The sequence below is a fragment of the Varanus komodoensis genome, unplaced genomic scaffold (assembly GCF_004798865.1).
Source record: "Varanus komodoensis strain SLA01 unplaced genomic scaffold, ASM479886v1 scaffold124, whole genome shotgun sequence".
Classification (NCBI taxonomy): domain Eukaryota; kingdom Metazoa; phylum Chordata; class Lepidosauria; order Squamata; family Varanidae; genus Varanus; species Varanus komodoensis.
The window spans coordinates 242,320-262,024 of NW_025335359.1; the positions used below are offsets into that span (position 1 = coordinate 242,320).

At 39.2% G+C, this 19,705-nt stretch overlaps 1 protein-coding gene across 4 annotated transcripts in view; it reads left to right on the forward strand.

Annotated features, from left to right (window-relative positions):
- Window positions 1-19,705, forward strand: part of KANK2 (KN motif and ankyrin repeat domains 2) — an 86,211-nt gene that overhangs the window by 46,450 nt on the left and 20,056 nt on the right. The window contains exon 1 of one of the 4 annotated variants that reach the window (XM_044422274.1): window positions 5,031-6,203. The exons of 1 other annotated variant lie outside the window; for it this stretch is intronic. The gene's annotated coding sequence lies outside the window, so the exon portion shown is untranslated. Of the gene's footprint in view, window positions 1-5,030; window positions 6,204-17,843; window positions 17,957-19,705 lie in introns of those variants that run through there. 2 more of the 4 variants (XM_044422272.1, XM_044422275.1) reach the window with 2 other exon arrangements.

The window sequence follows — 19,705 nt, forward strand, 5'->3', positions numbered from 1 at the left end:
ACTGTCTGATTCTGATTCTGTAGCTAACTGTGGATCCACATGATAGTTGTTTCATCTTGCTCATTTTAACTAATTTTGAATCAAGATACCATAGGACACTTTGTCAAAGTTTTACTGAAGTCAAGATATATTATACCTGCAGCATTCCCACAGTCTGCCAGGGGATGTTACCCAGTCAAAAAATGAGATCAGATTAGTATGGGAAATTTTGTTCTGGATAAACCCATGCTGGTTTCTAGTAACTACTCCATTGTCTTCAAGGAGTTTGCAGACTGACAGCTTGCTAATCTCCAGAAATTCCCAGGGATTGATGTTGAAGATGGGGACAACATTAGCCCTCTTCCAGACAACTGGCACTCCTCTCATTCTCCATGATTGGTTCTGAGAGTTCTTCTGCCACTTGCTTTACACCTCTACGATGCAACTCATTTTCCCCTGGAGATTTGAGCATTCAAAGAAATTCAGTGTTCTTTGACCCTTTATTTATTAATATCAGGTTTCAGCCCCAACCCTTTGGCTTATACTTAATTTCTGCCAGTGGGGGTCATATTCCTGCTTTTGAAAAAAGACTGAGTCAAAGTAGGAATTAAGCACATCTGCCTTTTCATAGTCATTTATCATCAATTTGTCCTCCCTGTTGAGAAGTTAAACCATCATTTCTTTTCTATCATTTACTGTGCATGTACTTAAAAATGCCTTTTGTTGCCTCTAGTGGCCCTTTCTGGCCTCAGCTCATTCTCAGCTGTAATCTTCCTGATGCCATTCCTGCACTTTGGTGCCAACTGTCTGCACACTTCTTTTCTTTTCTGGTCTTCCTTTCCCTTCCTGTAATGTATTTGTTTGTTTATTTGAGGTCAGCCTGAAGCTTTCTGTGGAGCCACATTGGTTTCTTCTATGTTTTGTTAAAGTTGGATTTTTTTTGTAATGGTGCCTTTCAAAATTCCATCTTTTTATAAACTCCCACCAATCTTGAACCCTTTTTCCTTAGGGTCACATGCCACAGGATCTTACTTAACATTGTCTTACCGAAGAAACAGCTTACTTAACATTGTCCTGAGTTTATTAAAATCAGATTTCCCAAAATGCATAGTATGTATATGGCTGCACTTCATTTTTGCTTCCTTCTCAGGAAGTATGCTTTGGTTATTTCCACCCAGAGTTTCCTTAACTTCCACATTATCTACTAAGTCATTCCTATTAGTCAGTACTAAGTTGAGGGTAGGTGATCCTCCAGTTTTTGCCTCCACTTTCTGTAGAAAAAGTTATGTCAAGAGTTTCTCGGAGGGGCCACTTTCTCTCCCAACAGATATCCAGGTAATAGAAATCCCTCATTACTACCACATCACACTTCCTTTTGTTGAAGGTAGTTTCTGCCTTTCATCTGACCCAGGATATTATCTTACTTGCTTTCTTTGCCTTTTGCATGTCACCTGTGGATTTGGTTTTCCATTCTGTCATCATTAGACAAACCCTCACAGTTTAGGAAATAATCTTTTTTAGAAACTCCTAGGCTCTTCTTATGCTATGGAGATAAGCAAAGGGGCTTCCTGTCTCATCTCAATGACTGGTGTCTTGGTTTGTCCAAGCCATCAAACTGATAAATAACTTGGCCAGAATAGGGCTTCCAGCCTTCTTAAAGGCACATTCAGAATGTTCTAGTGTCACTCTCTGAATTGATGTGTTTCTAAGTTTCTTTTGGTGCCAAGGACACAGTCAGTGATCTTGGGGAACTGACTAAGGTCATGCATGCTAGGACAGTGGACTAAGCTTGCCACCAAAAATTCCTCAGCTAGAGAAACTTCCAGATTAAGGTTCAAGACAGGTACAGAGCCCATGGCTGCATTCACACAATACAGGAAGCAACCTTGCACGGTTCATGGTTATTGTTGTTTTTTAACCATGATCTACCTGTTAATCATCGATTAACACTTGTTAATCAAGTGGTTTCCATGTTATTGTAGTTTCCATACTCCCCACTCAGTATTTCTGCTATTGGCCTGTATCTCATCAGCCACTGTGCCCAATCCTGTGTGAAAATCCTGCTGCATGAATATGCATTGCTCTTGGTGCGGTGGGTCCTCCATAATGGATGTATTACGTACTTTCCTTCTCAGGATGAAAAATAAGGGACTGATCTCTGCCAAATATTCTTGATGTTGTTTTCTGCAAATGTGGTGCATAATCGCAGCCTATGTGTGATAAAAGTGTTGCATTCAGCAAGCAAGCTACAATTTCCTTCCACTGGCCAGCCATATCTTGTACAAAGAACACATTCAAATATTCTCTATCTGCAGTTACCACACAGGGGAGGGACATTATAATGCACAGTCTGCAGTGTCCTCTATTTTGTCTGTATTACAACTACACTGGCAGAGTAAAGTTGGCACCCTTTTATATCTCCATTGCTGTGGGGATAGTTTAAAACCTTCAGCCTGTAAAGGCCACTCTGAGAGCAGGAAATGTCAAATCACAGAGTACTGTTGTCTGCTGAATTCTGTTTTAAACAGAAGAAAAAGAGAAGTACTGCAAAGCAATGCCCAAGTTAGACCATAAATGGCATCCTAAATGTGGTCTTTGAGCATGAGCAGGTGTCTTTAACTCTTTCCTTCTTTTCAGAAGCACAATGCTGGTTCTTCTTAGCCTGCCACAGGGGAAGCAGCACTGTCCCATGCCTGCCAATCTTTCTCAGTAGAGCAGTTGGGTTTTATCAGTTCTAATGCCAGTAAAGGGGAATTGGTGTGCAGGACACTCTGCCCTGACTACCATTGGTATTCTTGGTGAAAGACCCAGCTTGCCTGCAGAAGCTTATCTGGGACAATCTCTGCAGCACTGATCTCTCCAGATCACCACAGTGTGGCACCATAAAGCACTTGAGAGTCAGCATTGGTCATACAAATATTTAATCTATACAAATATTTGGTCTGTCCAAATTTGAAGATCAGGTTATGCTTTCTTTTCCCTGCCCCTGTCCTTTGGTATATACCTCCATGCTTTTGATAAGAAGATAAATCTGCAAGAGTAGCCTTGATTCTATTGTAAACACCCCAGCCCTGAAAAGCCATTCTCAGAAGCCTGCAGATGACTTTCCCAGCTGCCATAGGTTGCTTGTGATGTTAATTTCATTGTAACATGAGACAGACTAGAGTTGCTCAGTACTGGTAACTGGTGGTGTAACCTAAGCAATGGCAAAAGTAATACATATCAGTCTCTCATTTTACCACAGTTTCTTTTCAGCCTCAGGGAACAATCAGCACTCAGGGCCCACACTCTCTTCTGCCCTCCGGGTCCACATACATGTGCAAGCAGCTCGGAGCTCACCTGCCTCCTTGTGCTTATGTTTCAGGAACATGGTGGGGAAAGAGGGGACCACTCTGCCTATACAGTGGTACCTTGGCTCACGAACTTAATCCGTTCCATGACTCTGGTCGTGACCCAAATTGGTTGTGAGCCAAGTCAAATTCCCCATAAGGTTCAATGTAAATAAGGTTAACCTGTTCTGTAAATATTTTTTTTAATCACAGGGAAGACAGGCACGATCGCGGGCACGCTTTGCGGGTGGAGACAGGTATGATCATGGGCATGCTCAGGGGGGAGATGGGCGCAACTGCGGGCACACTTGGGGGGGATATGGGCGCAATCGCGGGCTCGCTTGGCGGGGAGACGGGCGCAATCATGATTGTCACCCAATGCGGAGTTTGTGACCTGAAGAATTTTTTTTCCTAAATTTCTGTTCGCGACCCGATTTGGTCATGAACTGAGGCATTCGTGAGCCGAGGTACCACTGTATCGGGGATTTCAACAGTAATTCCTCGTGTTTTAATTTTTTTATTTGCTCTACTAATTTAAACTAAAACATCAATTGTTCCCGAGACATCGGCCATACTGGGTTAGTATCTTATTCTTTTTACAACTGATATCTATTTCAGCTCTACATATAGTCCCATTTTGCTAACCAATGATAGAAAAAGTTCCAGGTTTGATAGAAGTATGTATCTTCCTTCTCCTTCAGAGACAAAGTCAGTCTGTCCATTTCCGCACAATCCAAAATCTTTTTTAGAATCAGTTCTTCAGTCGGTGGTTCTTCATTCCTCCATTATTGTGCAAATACAATCCTCGCCGTGGTAATTACATGTAAAATCAACTATGTACTTTGTTTATTAAGCTCGCCAGGGAGAATGCCTAATAAAAATACTTCAGGTTTAAGGGATTTCAACAGTAATTCCTTTTACCTCAGCCAAGCATGAGGACATAGCTTTTGGCTTGTCAGAGGGTCATTCCTTACAGACTATGGCACCCAAACATGCTGCTTTTCTAAAAGTAGCGCTTGTGCAGTGCACCAAATTATTTACATGCTTGAATGCACATCCATGTCCAGAACAGGCTCCACATGAGACTCTGGGGGACAGAAAAAGTGAAAGTGTTTGTATGGTTGTTGTTGGTTTTGTTTTTGTTTGTTTTTGTTTTTGCATTTGTGTGTGCATGTGCACACACCGTGTTCACTGTGATCTGCAGGTGTGTGCCTGAAGTTGTAGTCACAAAGCAAATCCAGTCTGGAACCCTAAGACCAGAGGAAAGCAAGCAGAGGATGGTATCTCCATTGATTTGAACCCCATTGTGTTTTTAATTTTTTGTAACTTTTGCATTCTCTTTCCTTTGATATGTGCTGCTTGTTTTTATCTTTCTCCTCATTGTTTATTTTTCCTTCTAGTCCTGCATCTGCTCTGGCCTCTACTGCTTCACTTTCTGCATTCACCCACTTTTCAAGAGAGAGAGGGAGGGACAATGCTGCACCCTAGCTTTTTTTTGAAGCAGATACTACCAAATGTTAAGTGCAGTATGAAGTTCAGTGATCCCTGGAAATATGCACGCACATACATTTACAAGGTGTCTTGTTGGGGTTGCCCTTCTTGCAACTGAGCCCATGACTATATCAGTCAGGTTTTGAGTTGTTAGATTGCTTGGTTTTGTTCTTGCTTCTGTAGGGAACAAGTTGTGTGGTTTTTACTGCAGTAATGTTTCCTGTCCTCTTAGTGGCTGCGTTCACTAGAACTGCAGGGTGCCAAGAGAATTACCCAGAGTTTTACTCCTATTATCTCTCTGAAATTGTAAGATCCTCATTCTTTGCTTCATTTAAACAAAACCTTGTCAGTGATGAGGTAAGGTCTTCATTCAATTTAGAGCCTTTACACACATACTTGAAAAGCAGTGTAATTTATGTTAAAATCAAAATGGTTTCATTTGAGTAAATTCAGATTGCAAGGAGTAATGATAACACAGCCTTAATATAATATCAATAACATCAAATTCTGATTTTCTTTGTGGCAAAAAGCAAGCACATCCAAGTCATTTAATGAAGTATATTTTTTCATATTATTTGTAGGGGATTTTATACTAAAATTTAGTATGAATTTAGCACATTTAGTATTATTTAGTTACTAGGTAATAAATGAGTTCATTAATGCATTTATAGTTTCTGTTTACATGGTATGAAATATATTATTGCAACATTAAGTGTAACATTTTGGTCAAATAAAATGTATTACATGAAATTACTTGTGCGTGGGTTCCTCACTGCTTTTTCACACTGAGAAGGGTTCCTTAGGTATCTCAAGTTTGAAGACCACTGTCTTAGTGGTACTATTTTCCCCATACCCCTAAGAGCAAATGTCCATGAGTGAGAAGAGAATGTGAGTGCCTTCTGGTGTGCACTTCTCTGTTATCTCTGACTGCCACATTTTCCTGGCCCACCCAAAACCATTTGGTGTATTGTTTGTCCAGGTGGCAGCCCAGCCTCTCGGTTAGCTTACACCATATACTGAATGCTGCATCACTCTCTCTGAACTCTGCATAGCTCTGAATATGCGCAGTCAAGATAACTGTTTAGTTCTTTATCACTTTCCATGCACTGAGCTCACACAGAAGAGACTTCTCACTTAACTCTTTTGCATGGAATCAAACTGGAGCAGGAAGCCTTGTTAAGGAGCTTTAACTGAAATAGCCTGCCATATAAACAAGACTGACTGGGGTTGCCCAGTGGTTCAGAGATGTGTTTGGTGTTTGCTGAGAGGTACCCTTCCACAAGTTCCAGGGCTGAGCCTTGGCCAGGAAACCTTTCGAGGCTGAATCCTGAAGGCTGAGTCTATGGAGGCTGTCAGTTGCCTGGATTTGTGGTAAGAGAAAATGAGCACTTACTTCCTTATCAGGTATTGTAGCTTTCTGCATGCAAGTTATATTGCAACCCACTGCCTTTTTTTTGGGGGGGGGCAACATTGTTCTCACCTTCACTCAGCCTTTTCACAATTTTATGATTCTCTCTATCTCCCTCTCTCTCTCTCTCTCACACACACACTCCTGCCTCAGAATCAACCTCTTCTTATTAAGCGCCTCTCTTTCATAGGCTTTTGGGGCTGTGCCCAGCAACATGTATAGACTTGGTCCATCTTCCTGCCATGTGACACAGATGTACTTCCTCCCAGCCACTTTCTGCGGGCTGGTTTCCTTCATGCAGACATCTCAAACTGACATCTGCTGCATGAGTTAGAATGCCTGTTGATCTGGTATAGCACGATTTGGAAGCATAAAATCTGTAAGCATGACTCAGTGTCGCTTGCTTGCTTGCCTGCATGCCTCAGACTTTCCAGAGCCTGGCATGTGTGTATGTGACCAAACCACACAGGATTTTGCTGGGAGTTGCAGGTCGGCCTGGCTACAGCTCTGGAAAAACTTCATGGCTCTTAAATTTAATAAATAAATAACTAAATATGCTACCAGACCCAAGTTCTTTCTCTGCTATGATACTGCATGATTTGTTCACTAAAGCCTGCGATACTATTCTAGACACTGCAAAGCAAATGAGTTATTGGCAAAGCTGAGAGTAGTGACTGGATCGCCTCCTCCGCCTGGAAAGACTGTGGAAGTCTAGCAATCACAGAAGAATGTCTTTGTCTTTTGCTTTTGTCCTTGAGCCTCCATGGTTGCATTTCCTCTTCCAAATATGAGTTTCTTAAGTGAGGCTTAGGGGTTTAGACACTTCAGAATTATTATTTTTTATTCACAACTTCGCCTTTTCTGCATATAAACCTTGTATGTCTGCAGGGTGTTTTTGGTGTCTGACAGAAGGTGAATTTTGAAAAGTCTCCTTTCAAAGGCATTTATAAAAATAGAGCTTCTCATTCCATTATGCAGGAGCTCAAGTCACACCAGATAGCCCCCACTTTCTATCAGATATATGTGCGCACGCATGTGCACGCACCCCCTGCATCTACCTTTTATTTTATTTTATCCCTTTTTAAAAAAAAATACAGGAAAAAAAAACAAATACAAACATCACAATATTAATAATATGACACACAAAAGCCCAACTAAATAATACAGTGCCCCCACCACCCAGGAGACCAATAATACCTCCATTTTAATTCATATATTATAACAATTAATATATAATATACTTCAATTATATCCATATCCCCTCCAAAAATTCATATAATCTTGATTAGACTTACAACCTTTATCTTCTATCAATAGTGCTTTTACAGAATCTTCCCAAATTTCATTATGTTTATTTGCTTTTGTTAACTCTTTTAAAGTTTTTATTTCTGTTGTCAGTTTATCATTAATTACCATATTCCATATTTCATTATACCATTCATGCCTTTGCATAACCCAATTCTGTTTCCAATATTTAACCATCACTAACTTGGCTGCCATTATCAAACTTAGGATCAATTCTTTCTTAACTTCATTTATATCTTGTTTTTCAATCAGCAGCAATAACGCAATTCTTGGTGGCATTTCTAAATCTATATCTAAAATTTCTCTAATTTTATTAAACACCATAATCCAAATCTTTTGTATATTATCACAATTCCACCACATATGTTTATAAGATCCAATCCCTTTCCCACATCTCCAACATATATTAGAATATTTATCATCAATTTAACTTAACTGGTGTTAAATACCATCTCCATATCACTTTATATCCATGTTCTTTAATTCTAACCAACATATTCTTATATACTTTTCTATTCCAAATATTCTTTCAATCCTTGTCTTTTATTTAACCTATGTCCATTTCCCAAATTGATTTTAAACTTTTGTCTGATCCCGTAACTCCATTAATATTCTATACATTTTAGCAATTCTTCCTTTACTTGTATATTCTTCCTCAATCTCTCATACTTTCATAATCATTTCAAATTTTGTTAATTGTCTTTCTTCCTCTTTAAATGTATTCTTCATCTTTATCCATTTTTCTAATTGAATTAAATTTAACCAGTTTAATTTAGCCTCTGTCAATATACTCCTTAATTGTGCTATATTTTTAATCTCATTTTTCCAGTCTTCCCCTTTATATATATGATTATTTTTAAATTTATTAATACAATTCTTAGATTCTATTTTTGGAAATTTCTCCATTTTGACCGCTGGTTTTAATGGAGAAATTCTCAGGATTAACTGTTGTCTCCATTCTTCCCATACTTCAATCATATTTTTTTAAAAGGGAATTTAAATTCTCTTAATAATCTTTTTAACATCCTTTTTAAATCAGTATATCTCTAAGTGATCACCTATTTCCCTTAGTTCTATTAATTCAATACCACTCCATATTAGTTCTTTGCTTTGGGTTATAATATCTGGAACTATCTTTAATTGGTTTGCAACCCAATACTTTTTAAACATCTGGAATGCCCAGCCCTCCTTTTTTATGATTCATACCATAGTGCTTTACTTATTCTTGCTCTCTTCCCTCCATTACAATAAACCTCCAATAATTTCTGCATTTCCTTTAATTCTTGATCATAAAACTTGATTGGAATCATCCAAAACAAAAAATTAATCTTTGGCAGAATTTTCATATTTATCACTGCTATTCTTCCAAACCATAAAAATTTTACCTTTTCATATTTTTCTATTTTATCTTTTATATCCTTCTTTAACTTTTCATATTTTTTCTTCTTTAATTCTTGACTATCTTTTGGAATACCAATTCCTAAGTATCTAATATTGTTTACTATTTTTAATTTATATATTTTTAATATATCCTATTCTTCACTATGTGATCATTTCCAATTTTTCCCAATTAACTTGCAACCCACTATACTTCCCAAATTCCTTTAAATGTAAATATATTCTCTCTATAGTATTTACTGGATCTTGAAATGTTAACAATGTATCATCCGCAAATAAATTAATTTTAATTTTCTGACATACTCATCCTTCTATCTGTATATCATTCCTAATTGCATTTTCCAATACTTCCAACATTCAAGCAAATAATATTGGGAATAAGGGACAACATTATCCTTGTTCCTCGGCTTAGGGTTATTGTTTCTGTAATACCATCATTTACAATTATTTTTGCTGTATTTTCTGAATAGAATTGATTTATTACTTTCTTAAACTTTATTCCAAATCCCACCTTCTCTATTAAGATCTTCATTGTTGGCCATTCCACACAGTCAAAGGCTTTAAATATATCTAACGCTAATGTGCTTGCCTTTATATTTTGCTTCTCAATGTAATAGTTAATATTTAATACTCTCCTTACCACATTTGACATATATCGACCTCTTATAAACCCACATTGATCATTCTTTATATATTTATCTATAAATTTATTCAATCTATTTAGCAATATCGCTGTAAAAATATTAACATCTCGATTAATAAGAGATATCGATCTATAAGACCCAGGGTTTGTAAGATCTTTATTAGGTTTTGCTATCAGCACTATCAGAGATTGTCTCCAAGAATTTTGAATTGTTTCCCCTTCCATTACTTTATTAAACATCATTTTCATCTTAGGGGCTAATAATTTTTTTACAATTGCTATAATATTCCACACCCAATCCATCGGTTCCTGGTGCTTTACCTATTTTCAGTTTATTAATCACTTCCAATATCTCTTCTTCTTCTATTCGAGTTTCCATAATTTCTTTATCCTCTTCTCAAATTTTACACTTTAAATTCTTTTCTATATATATAGGGCTTTATTTCAAATCTATTTCATTTCCCTTATATAGCTTTTCAAAAAACCTTTGAAAAATTAAAAGTTTTTCTTTCATTTTGTTAGATCTTTTCTCTTTTTCGTTCATTATTTCTCCAATTAAAATTTTTGCTTTTTTGACTTGTGTGGCTCTGGCCAGCATTTTGGAATTTTTATTACTATTTTCATAAAATTATCTTTTCAAGTAAATTAGATTTCTTTGAACTTGTTTTATTTCAATATTTGTATTTCTTTTAGTTGTTAATTACAACATAATTTTGTTTTCTCTACTTTTAATATATTTTTCTCTAATGTTTCAATTTCTCCTTCTAATCTTGTTATATATTGCTCTTTTTGTTTTTTAAATTATATGAATATTTTATTCCTAGCCCTCTTGCCACTGCTTTCATTGTATCCCATATTACACTTGTACAACTACTTCATTTTTCATTTATTTCCCATATTTCTTTTAATTCTTTTTCCATTTTTTCTAAAATCTTCTCATTTTTAAAAATCCTTAAATCTATCCTCCATCTATTTGCCTGTCTATAATCACATTTTATTTCCATTGTTATCATTGCATGGTCTGATATTTTAATTACTTGTATATCCTCATTAACTATCTTGGACAATATTTCTGGTGTTACAAATATATAATCTATTCTTGTAAAATTTTTATGTCTATTTGAATAAAATGTATAACTTTTTTGGTTCCCATTTAACTCTCTCCAAACCTCTTTAAATCTATTTGTAGATTTAAATCTGTATTTTTATAATTTATATCTAACTTTGATGGGTTGGATTTATCGTTTTCTTTATCCATAACCATATTATAATCACCCGCCATTATCACATATCCTCTTTTTAACTCTTCTATTTCTTTATACACCTTATCATAAAACTCCCTTTGATTTATATTAGGTGTGTATATATTAGCTAAAGTCACCTCTTGTCCATAAATCAGACCTTGTATTATAAGAAATCTCCCCAAATGATATCTTTTTATAGCTTTTGTTTTAAATTCACACCTTTTGGCAACAATAATTGCAACATCTCTTGATTTTGATGTGCTGTATGATTTTTCATATACATCTGCCCAGTATAATTTTCATTCATTTATTCCATCTTTCTTTTGATGTGTTTCTTGTAAAAACATAATATCTGCCTTTTCCATATAAATAGTTTTTTCAATTCAGACTTGTTTATGTCTTTCTCCCAAGCCATTTATATTCCAAGACACTATCTTCAATGTTTCTCCCATTCTTTCAATACATCAAAAGTACTTTTTGGTCTCCATGTGTGATTAAATAAACACTCCAACCAAAGCATAACAAAAACCCAATTAAACTTACCCCTACCCCCCACCATATTCCCCACCACATTTATATAAGGAAACCCCCTCACCCATCTTCTGGAGATGTCCCTGCTGCTTTGGGCTTCCAAGGGGCAGGGGGAAGAGGAGCCTCCCCTGTACAGACCCCAGACATTCACTCCAGCCTCTCTGACCATCTATACCCTTTTTTCTATACTCATTTTTTTCTTATATTTAAAACAATTTTGATAACTCTAACACTATCAAATACAATATATTCTATATCTATTACATATAGATCTTATCTTTTTATCCTTCTTCTGAATCTTCTCTTCTTCTGAATCTCCTCTTCTTTCTAACTCTACAGAGAAGGTGACCCTCCTGCTTCTCTTCCTCCCAGTCTCTTCTCTCCTTCCCTGTCTTCTTTCTTGAAAATGTGGACATATCCATTAATTTTTGCATTTGTGCTGCATATTCATCACCAAGGATAATTCCAAGTGCCTTTAATAATTCCAATGCTTTCTCCTTTGTATCAACTTTATAATATTTCCCATTATAAAAAAAACCTCAAAAAAATTGGAAACCCCCCAACTGTATTTTATGGAATTCTTCTTTAATATTGACAGACTTGGGACATATCTCTTCTCCACTGCAAAGGCTCACAACATAAGTCAGGAAAGACTTGAATCTGATGACCTTCCAACATAACTGATGCCATATTCCATAATTTCCGCATCAGTTGTTCTTTTTTTGCATATGACCAAAATCTGACCACGATCTCTCTCAGTGCATTTCTTCCAGCTCTTCTTGGGCCAACTCTATGTATTGCATCAATATCATATCTTGTAAAAGAAACATCTAGAAGAATAGATTTAGTCCAGTCCAATATTAATTGAATCAGTTTATCTTCATTCTCTTTCCCATCCTCTGGATATCCTTTAGTTGTCTATCCCAAATCTCAATCACGCTTTTAGAGACCTGGTCTATCTTGGTCATCTGTTTTTTTAACTCTTTATCTTGTTCTCTAACCTGAGCTTTCACTTCTGTAATTATTTGGAGGTTCTCTTGATTTTGTTTAGTTAATTCTTTTATTCTTCCATCCATATTGTCTATTTTAATATCTAAATTCTTCAGATCATTCTTCACCTCATCCTTCACATCATTAAAATGTGACATCATTTGTGTCTTTATTTCTCTTATTTCTTGTAGCAGTATATTAGAATTGTCCAATTGTATTGATGAAGTCGTTGATTTTTTCTGGTGATGCTCTCTTTTTCCCATTCATTTCACAACTTTTCTCTACTCTTTTTAACCCACAGATCTGATAGATGAGTTTATGAGAAGGATCTTGTTTCACTTTGGATCTTTGCTAAACAGTCTTCAGCTCTTGCCTCATGCTATCTGCACTCTTACTACATTTGGGCATACAGTCTACAGTTATTATTTCCAACTAAGAGGAGAAACCTCTTGAATTTAGTGATCTTACTTGCAGTCCACAATTGCAGTTAAACTTTCAAACAATATATAAATCAGCAGCTGCAATTTAGCATCTAGCCTGCAGAGGGAGCTCAAATATTACAATTGGCAAATACAGTCTTTCTTTATGAAACTTCCTCTTTTTTATTTTGTTTATTTCTCTTGATTTCTCATAAAGAGTAAAAACAGTTTTCTTGTTTTTCTTATAGTAAACACAAAATAGCAGAGAAGTTAGGCCTGAGATGTTAATTAACTGTGATATACATTCCTTACAGCTCTGTCCAAATGTCCAAATATTTTCCCTTTCAGCACTTTCTAGGCCTTCCAGCTGCACGAAGGGGGGGGGGGTGGAGGGAGAGTCGCTTCTTATCAAGAAAAACAAAGATCGTTCAAGAGAAACAACCTCCACTTCTAAGCTGCTTTTAAGCTTATTTTAACAAGCAGCCCTAGGTGTTTATAACATAAACACTGTTTCTCCGTCCATAAACAGCAGAAATGCAGCTTACTCTGGACTAGGCCCAGCAGTTCCGAATTACAAAAAGAACTCTTGGTCCATGTCAGTGTTTCAGATCTTCCCAGGAGATAAACAAAAGAATTGACGTACATTTCATGCATTTTCCAGTGTTCCTTAATCTTAATTTGAGTATATTTTAACCATATTTTTGCTGATGATCAGGAGGAGTGAGAATTCAGCATCCGGAGTCCATTTGAGTTAGCTCTGCCCACCCCCCCCACCCCATATCTATTTTTTTTACTGTATATCATCTTCCAGAGTAATTTGTTTTGTTATCTACCTGATCCTCAGAACCTAGCCAAGTCTGGCATTAACAAACCAAGAAAACTGAAAAAAATGGAGGAATGACTATTTTTACTACTTTGGCCTGGTAGCCTTTGGTACATCCTACAATCTTTTGAGCACTTAGTGAAACTAACCTAAGTATGCATGCATAACTCTCCTGAGCACCATCTTAAAACCATTATAAGCTGTGGATCCGGAGGCCTCAGTATCATACTAAGCTTTTTCAATTTTCTCTCCCATTTTGTACAGCATCCCAGCTGACAGAGTTCTGCAGAACTCAAAAGCTAACTCTCAGCTTTGCAACATTTTGACCAGTCCTCATAATGGTATTGCTGTTCTGTGACAAGTAGATAGTTGGTGTTCTCAAGACTGGTTCTAAAAAGCAGGGGCAGGGGACCACACCAGATCAACTACGCTTCAGTCCACTCAATTCCTATGCAGTGCTTTTGTTTGCCAGTATGTGGTAACAAAGCTAAGCAAGTAGTCCATGCAGCCATTCTTTCTGATTCTCAGTCTCAGACTCCACTTTGCTCATTGTCCTCCTGCTTGCTGCGCCTTCCTTTTCTCACTAGAAAGCTGTGACTCCCTCAGGCATGTCTGCTGCAGACCCTGTGCTTGTGTGCCCTCTTGACTGCATGCCAGATTGCTCTCTGCCCCTCTCACCTTGCTCCCATTCTACACACTGCACTCCTGGCGGAACTCAATCAGACAGGTTCTTGCATCCATGGATGCTGCATGCTTTACTTCAACGGCAGACAGTTGCCAAGACTTTGGCCAGGCAAGATCCTGCATTCTGGTCACACCTGCACAAAACCAGAAAAAATAAATTTGTCTCACATTTTTGCAGCCTTTTAAAAACATGTATTTTATTCATTTTAAACAAACAAACAAACAAACAGAAAAATAAAAAACCTTCATATCAATTGGTCACGCATCAGATTCTTCTATACAGTTTCACAGATCGCATAGATATCCTAAACTTTAAGTCCATATCTTCCTCTCCAGCCACTTGTAGAACAAATTCCAAGTCTCATAGCATGCTGACTCTTTATTTTTCATTATTTATGTCAATCTGTCCATCTCTGCACAGTCTGATATCTTCAGTATTATTGAATCCTATGTAGATACTTCTTCTTTCTTCCAATATTGGGCAAAAAAAATTAGCTGCTGTAATAATATGCAATGCTAAATATAAGCTCTGATTGTCAAAATCATCAGGTATCAGGTTTAACAGGAAAAATTCAGATTTAAAAGATATATATTTACATAATATTAATCCAAGCCAACTATGTATTTTAATCCAAAATATCTTAGATCACATGTCCACCACATATGATAAAATGTACCTTGTTTATTAAAACATTTCCAGCATTTATTGGACATATCTTAAAGGGTATTGAACCACAGATGGTCACTCAAAAGTGCTGTTTGGGCATTCATGGAGCAGCTGTCACTGAGGGCAGCACCAGCTGGAACACCAAGAACTGCAAGGAGGTTTTGCCAGCCCGCCCAACAACTTCCTTGCTGTTTCCTGCAACCTGTGACGGATAGGTTCCCTGGTTCAAGTAACATAACAACCCACTGGGGCTTCAAAAAAACCCAGGGTCAAGCTACGGGTTCCCAGAATGGCTTGTTGGACCAAACAAGCCACCCTACAGGCAGCTGTCTGGGTTCAGACACCATGGCAAGACACCATGGCAAGGTACCCACAATGGATTGCCATGTTGTATTGAACCCAGTTAGTAATAAGCTGAGACAAACTAAGATTGTCCAATTGTCCATCCCTGTTGCTCTTCAGTAACTGGAGGGTTCATATAGCCATTGTTTGTTTTGTTTCTGTTTAACTGAATTTGTTTGGTAAATGTAAAGGGATTATATATTTTCACCTGAGGCTAGTGTAATCTGGCCTATACTAGTGTGACCCAGGAGAAGTGCAAAGATTAAAAAAATTAAATTTCTTGTGTTTCTGACAGGAATCTTGATGGGGAACTGAATTTGGGCCCAACTTCAAGTAGAAACAATGGCTCCTAAGACACTGGGCATTGTGAGGGAGGAAGAAAACTACTTTCCCCTATTAGGATAGGGTAGTGAAAGCAGGTTTTGTTTTGTTTTGGCTTTCTTTGCTGCCCCCACTGACAGCAGCTCTACTAATGCCCAAGCAGCACCTTTGAGTGACCATCTTTTGCTTTATTTTTGCATAATTGACGTCAGGAAGAAAACTGTCCCAGGCTACTGACAGTCAAGCTACTGACAGTGGAATTTGTTTGTCACTCTGTATCCACACAGCTTAGATGCTTTGCCTGAGCGATCTTTTCCATTTTCATTATTACAATATAGAGTGGAATTCAGTGCTTAAAGGCCAAAACCAAAGGGTGGGGAAAGCCCTGAGCTGGTGTCTCCCTCTCGAGCACAGATTCAGTCAGGAACCAGCTTCATTCCCCTTACCTTCCCCAGTTGGAGAACTGAAGTGGGGACGCAAAACTGACTGAGGGACCTGCAGGGACACTCCTTAAGGCCACAGCTCAGTCAGGACCTGCTCTCCAGTTTCTGAGAGAGGGAGAGCTTGGGGTGGGGGAGCCTCCTTGACTGAGGCCTTTGTAAGCTGGATTAGTTGACTTGGCCCAGAAGCCAGCAGTTCCCCCTCTCTGTCATAAAGTACAGAGCTACTGCCATTTTGGGAAAAGTCCCCAAACCTAACTTAAGTGTGTGTGTGTGTGTATGTGTCCAATCACTATGTGCCTCTGGACGGCTTACAACACTGCATGAATAAATACAGCAATATAAATATCCATTATTAACAACAACAACAACAACAACAACAACAACAATAATAATAATAATAATAATAATAATAATAATAATAATACGAATAACAATAACCCACGACTGGTATTAATAGAACCACAATTAAAATTTAAACTTTAAATTACTGGGTGAATTAAAAGGTCTTGACCTGGCTCTGGAAAGCATATAATGTTGGCACTGGTCGGACCTCTCTGGGGAGCACATTCCATAGCCAAAGTGCCACCGTAGAGAAAACTCTCCTCTGAGTACTCTGTCTCCTAACCTCTTTCAAAGAGGGTTCTCAGAGCAGGGCCTCTGCTTCAGATCTTAAGGGGTGAGAGGGCATGTAGGGAAAGAGACGTTCCTTTAGGTATCCTGGTCCCAAGCCATTTAGGGCTTTATAGGTCATAACCAGGACCTTAAATTGGGCCTGGACTTCAATGGGAAGCCAGTGAAGCTGATAGAGGGCCAGTGTTATATGACAATAACTTTGAGCTGGAACTAAGCACTGGACCTTCACATGAGCCCAAGAAGGGCTTGCTGGATTAGCCTGGTGCCTGCCTCACAGACAGCCTGAGTGTCAGGCTGGCAGGCATCTGTGCTGAAGCATGCTGTGGGTGCCAGTGGTGGCTGCTGCCCATTTGAAAGCCCCCTTCTCCTCACTGGGAGATTGGCTGCCTGTGCAGGTGAAGGCAGAAGGAGGTAAACTCCCTCTGGCAACTGACTGAGGAAGTGTAGGTTGGGGTTCAAGGGTTGATGCAAAGCTGGTGCTGACTGATGGCCTGAGAGGAGGTTTTTCTTTCAAGGAGACCAGAAGGGGCAATCAATGGCAGGACATGGGACCTTTGGGGAAACGTGCTTTGGAGGAATCTGGAAGAGAGGGAAAGAAAGGGAGGTGAAGCGAAATGAGCCATACAGATTCCTTTGGGAGGGCACTATATAATAGACTTCCCCTTGGTGTAGCCGTGAAACCTTCCGGTATTCAGAATGTGACTTCTGTTGAGCCATCTTGGCTAAATGTGTTGATAGACCTTGTTTGCATTATGTGCAGACATGTCAGGCAGTCACCAGACTGTGTTAAATCAGCCTTTCTTAACCTGGTGCACTCAAACTACAACTCCCAGCATTCCTGGCCATGCTACCTGTGAATGATGTGAATTGCAGTCTGACTTATGGGGGATGACAGGCTAGGGAAGGCTAATCACTAAATTAGTTCTGAAGCTTCCCAGGGTCTAGGCTCACAAGCAGCCCATGCCCTAAAGTTTGCAGAGTCAGCCACTGTGAAGAGTTGTGAAGCCTTTGCAGCATACAAATTCTTTCCATCCCCGCACTCATACTAGCGGCTGGGTCTCTGGGCCATGCGGCTGCAGGGCAGGCTTCAGATCCAGCCCCTCCCTCCTTCTTAGGACTTCATCACTGACCACTTGCCTGCCTCCGCTCCGGGTCTCAGCCCTTCATTTTCATTTTGCAGCACTCCTCTGTGACAAGGAATTCTGTCTGGAAAGGACCCTGTGCTGTTGCTCTCCCAGGCTTTGGCTGGAGTCATGGAGGGAGCGAGGTGGTGGGAACAGGCCGAGCTCTGCAGCAGGACTGTCTGGTGAGGCTTTGGCAGGAGAAGCAGCTGGAGGAAAGCACAAGACTGTCTGCTGATCCAGCGCTGGGTCTGGGCTGGGGATCTGGAAATGGGCCAGAAGGGAGAGAGCACAGGAAGTGTCCTCTCCACCGCACTGCCTTTCCTGTGGCTGTGCTTTGATGCTGGAGAGTGTGAGATCAGGAATAAGAAAGTCCATAAGGGGGCAGGGAATTTTTCATAGTTTTGCAATGGTTTCCCTGCAAATGTAAGAATACTAAGAGATATACAGGCCAAGGTTTGACTGGTTCTGCTCTCCTCCTGCTCCTCTTGCCCAGTTCCTCAGGCTCCCATAGCTCTCTGCTCTCTTTCCCTCAGCCTTTACCTTATATGCCACTTTCCCTGTATTTTCCAAGCATTTCAGACACATTATTTTGGAAACCCTGAGCATGACTTTTCAGTGGTGGCCCTGTAGTACATATGCTGGGCAGAGTGCTGCAGTCAAATTAAGGGAGGGGAACTATCCCCTTTGGCACTGGCCCTCACTTGGAGAGCAGAGGGAAGTAAGTTCCGTGTCCTGCCTTGCACCTCCTAGACCAGCCTGCTTCCCTCAAGTGTGGTGGAGGACACGGTCCTGCATTGAAATAAGATGTGATTGTTAGCGCATCTTGTGTCTGCATGTGGACTGGAGTGGTGGGGTGGAGGGCTATCTTGTTCTTTACCTCTTGCAGTAAAATGTCTTAGGTCAGCCTGGGTGCTTTGTCTAAGACTTTGTAATTTATAGCTGAGGTTCCAGCTATGTGTTGATAGTAAGCATGCCTTGGAAACCTGTGATTAGGGGTTTCCTTTGCTTTCTTTAACTACAAGCAGCCTTGGGAGCCTTTATCACAGAATCCTAGAAGAGTGGAGTTGGAAGGCGGCTATAAGGCCATCAAGTCCAGCTCCTTGCTCAATGCAAGACTCCAGGTTAAAGCATCCCTGACAGATCTGGACCATATTGTGTGGGAGAGGGGTTTACCCCCTTCTCCATGTACTATTTCCTTGCTGAAAAATCACCTGCCCAGCTGTCAGTTGCCCCTAAGGTTCGAAGTAGTAGCAGGCATCATTCTCAGTATGGTATATATTGAGACAAAAGCTGGGTAAGGCCTGAACATGTGACCTCCTGTCTGGATATCATGACTCTTTACATTTTCTTCCATAAATATAAGGACTCTTCTTTTAAAAAAACTATTTTCCAGAAAGTATCTATTACTAAAAGGCGATGTGCCAATTCGTATGATAGACCAGGCAGTCATGAGTTCTTTAATCCCCAACAAGCCATGATGTGTGCCAGCTGCCATTCTGAATGTCAAACATGAGGGCTGCCATGCATTCAAAGTGATCCATCAGGGGTTATACAAGGGTGAAACAACCCTCATATAACCCTTGGCTTACTGGCAAGATGACCCAGCTCACAATATACAACTACCCCCAGGCAGAGGTTGCACATTCAAATTACACCCAGTACAAATAACTCATGGTGAGTCCTGGAATGTCAAGCAAGTCAAGTCAGCCCTGATTTCAGCTGGATTAGGTTGTATCCAATATTAATTTAAGACTTGCTCATTTCAATGGATTTACTCTAAGCAGGGTTAACTCTGGTTAGGAACCAGGAGGTGCTATTTCCATACATACTGGGTATGTGCATATTAAACCACACATGAACCATTTTCAGTTTCCTCCATCGGACACTTGTGCTATTATTTAGACCCTGGTGTTTCCGGTTAATTACAAGCA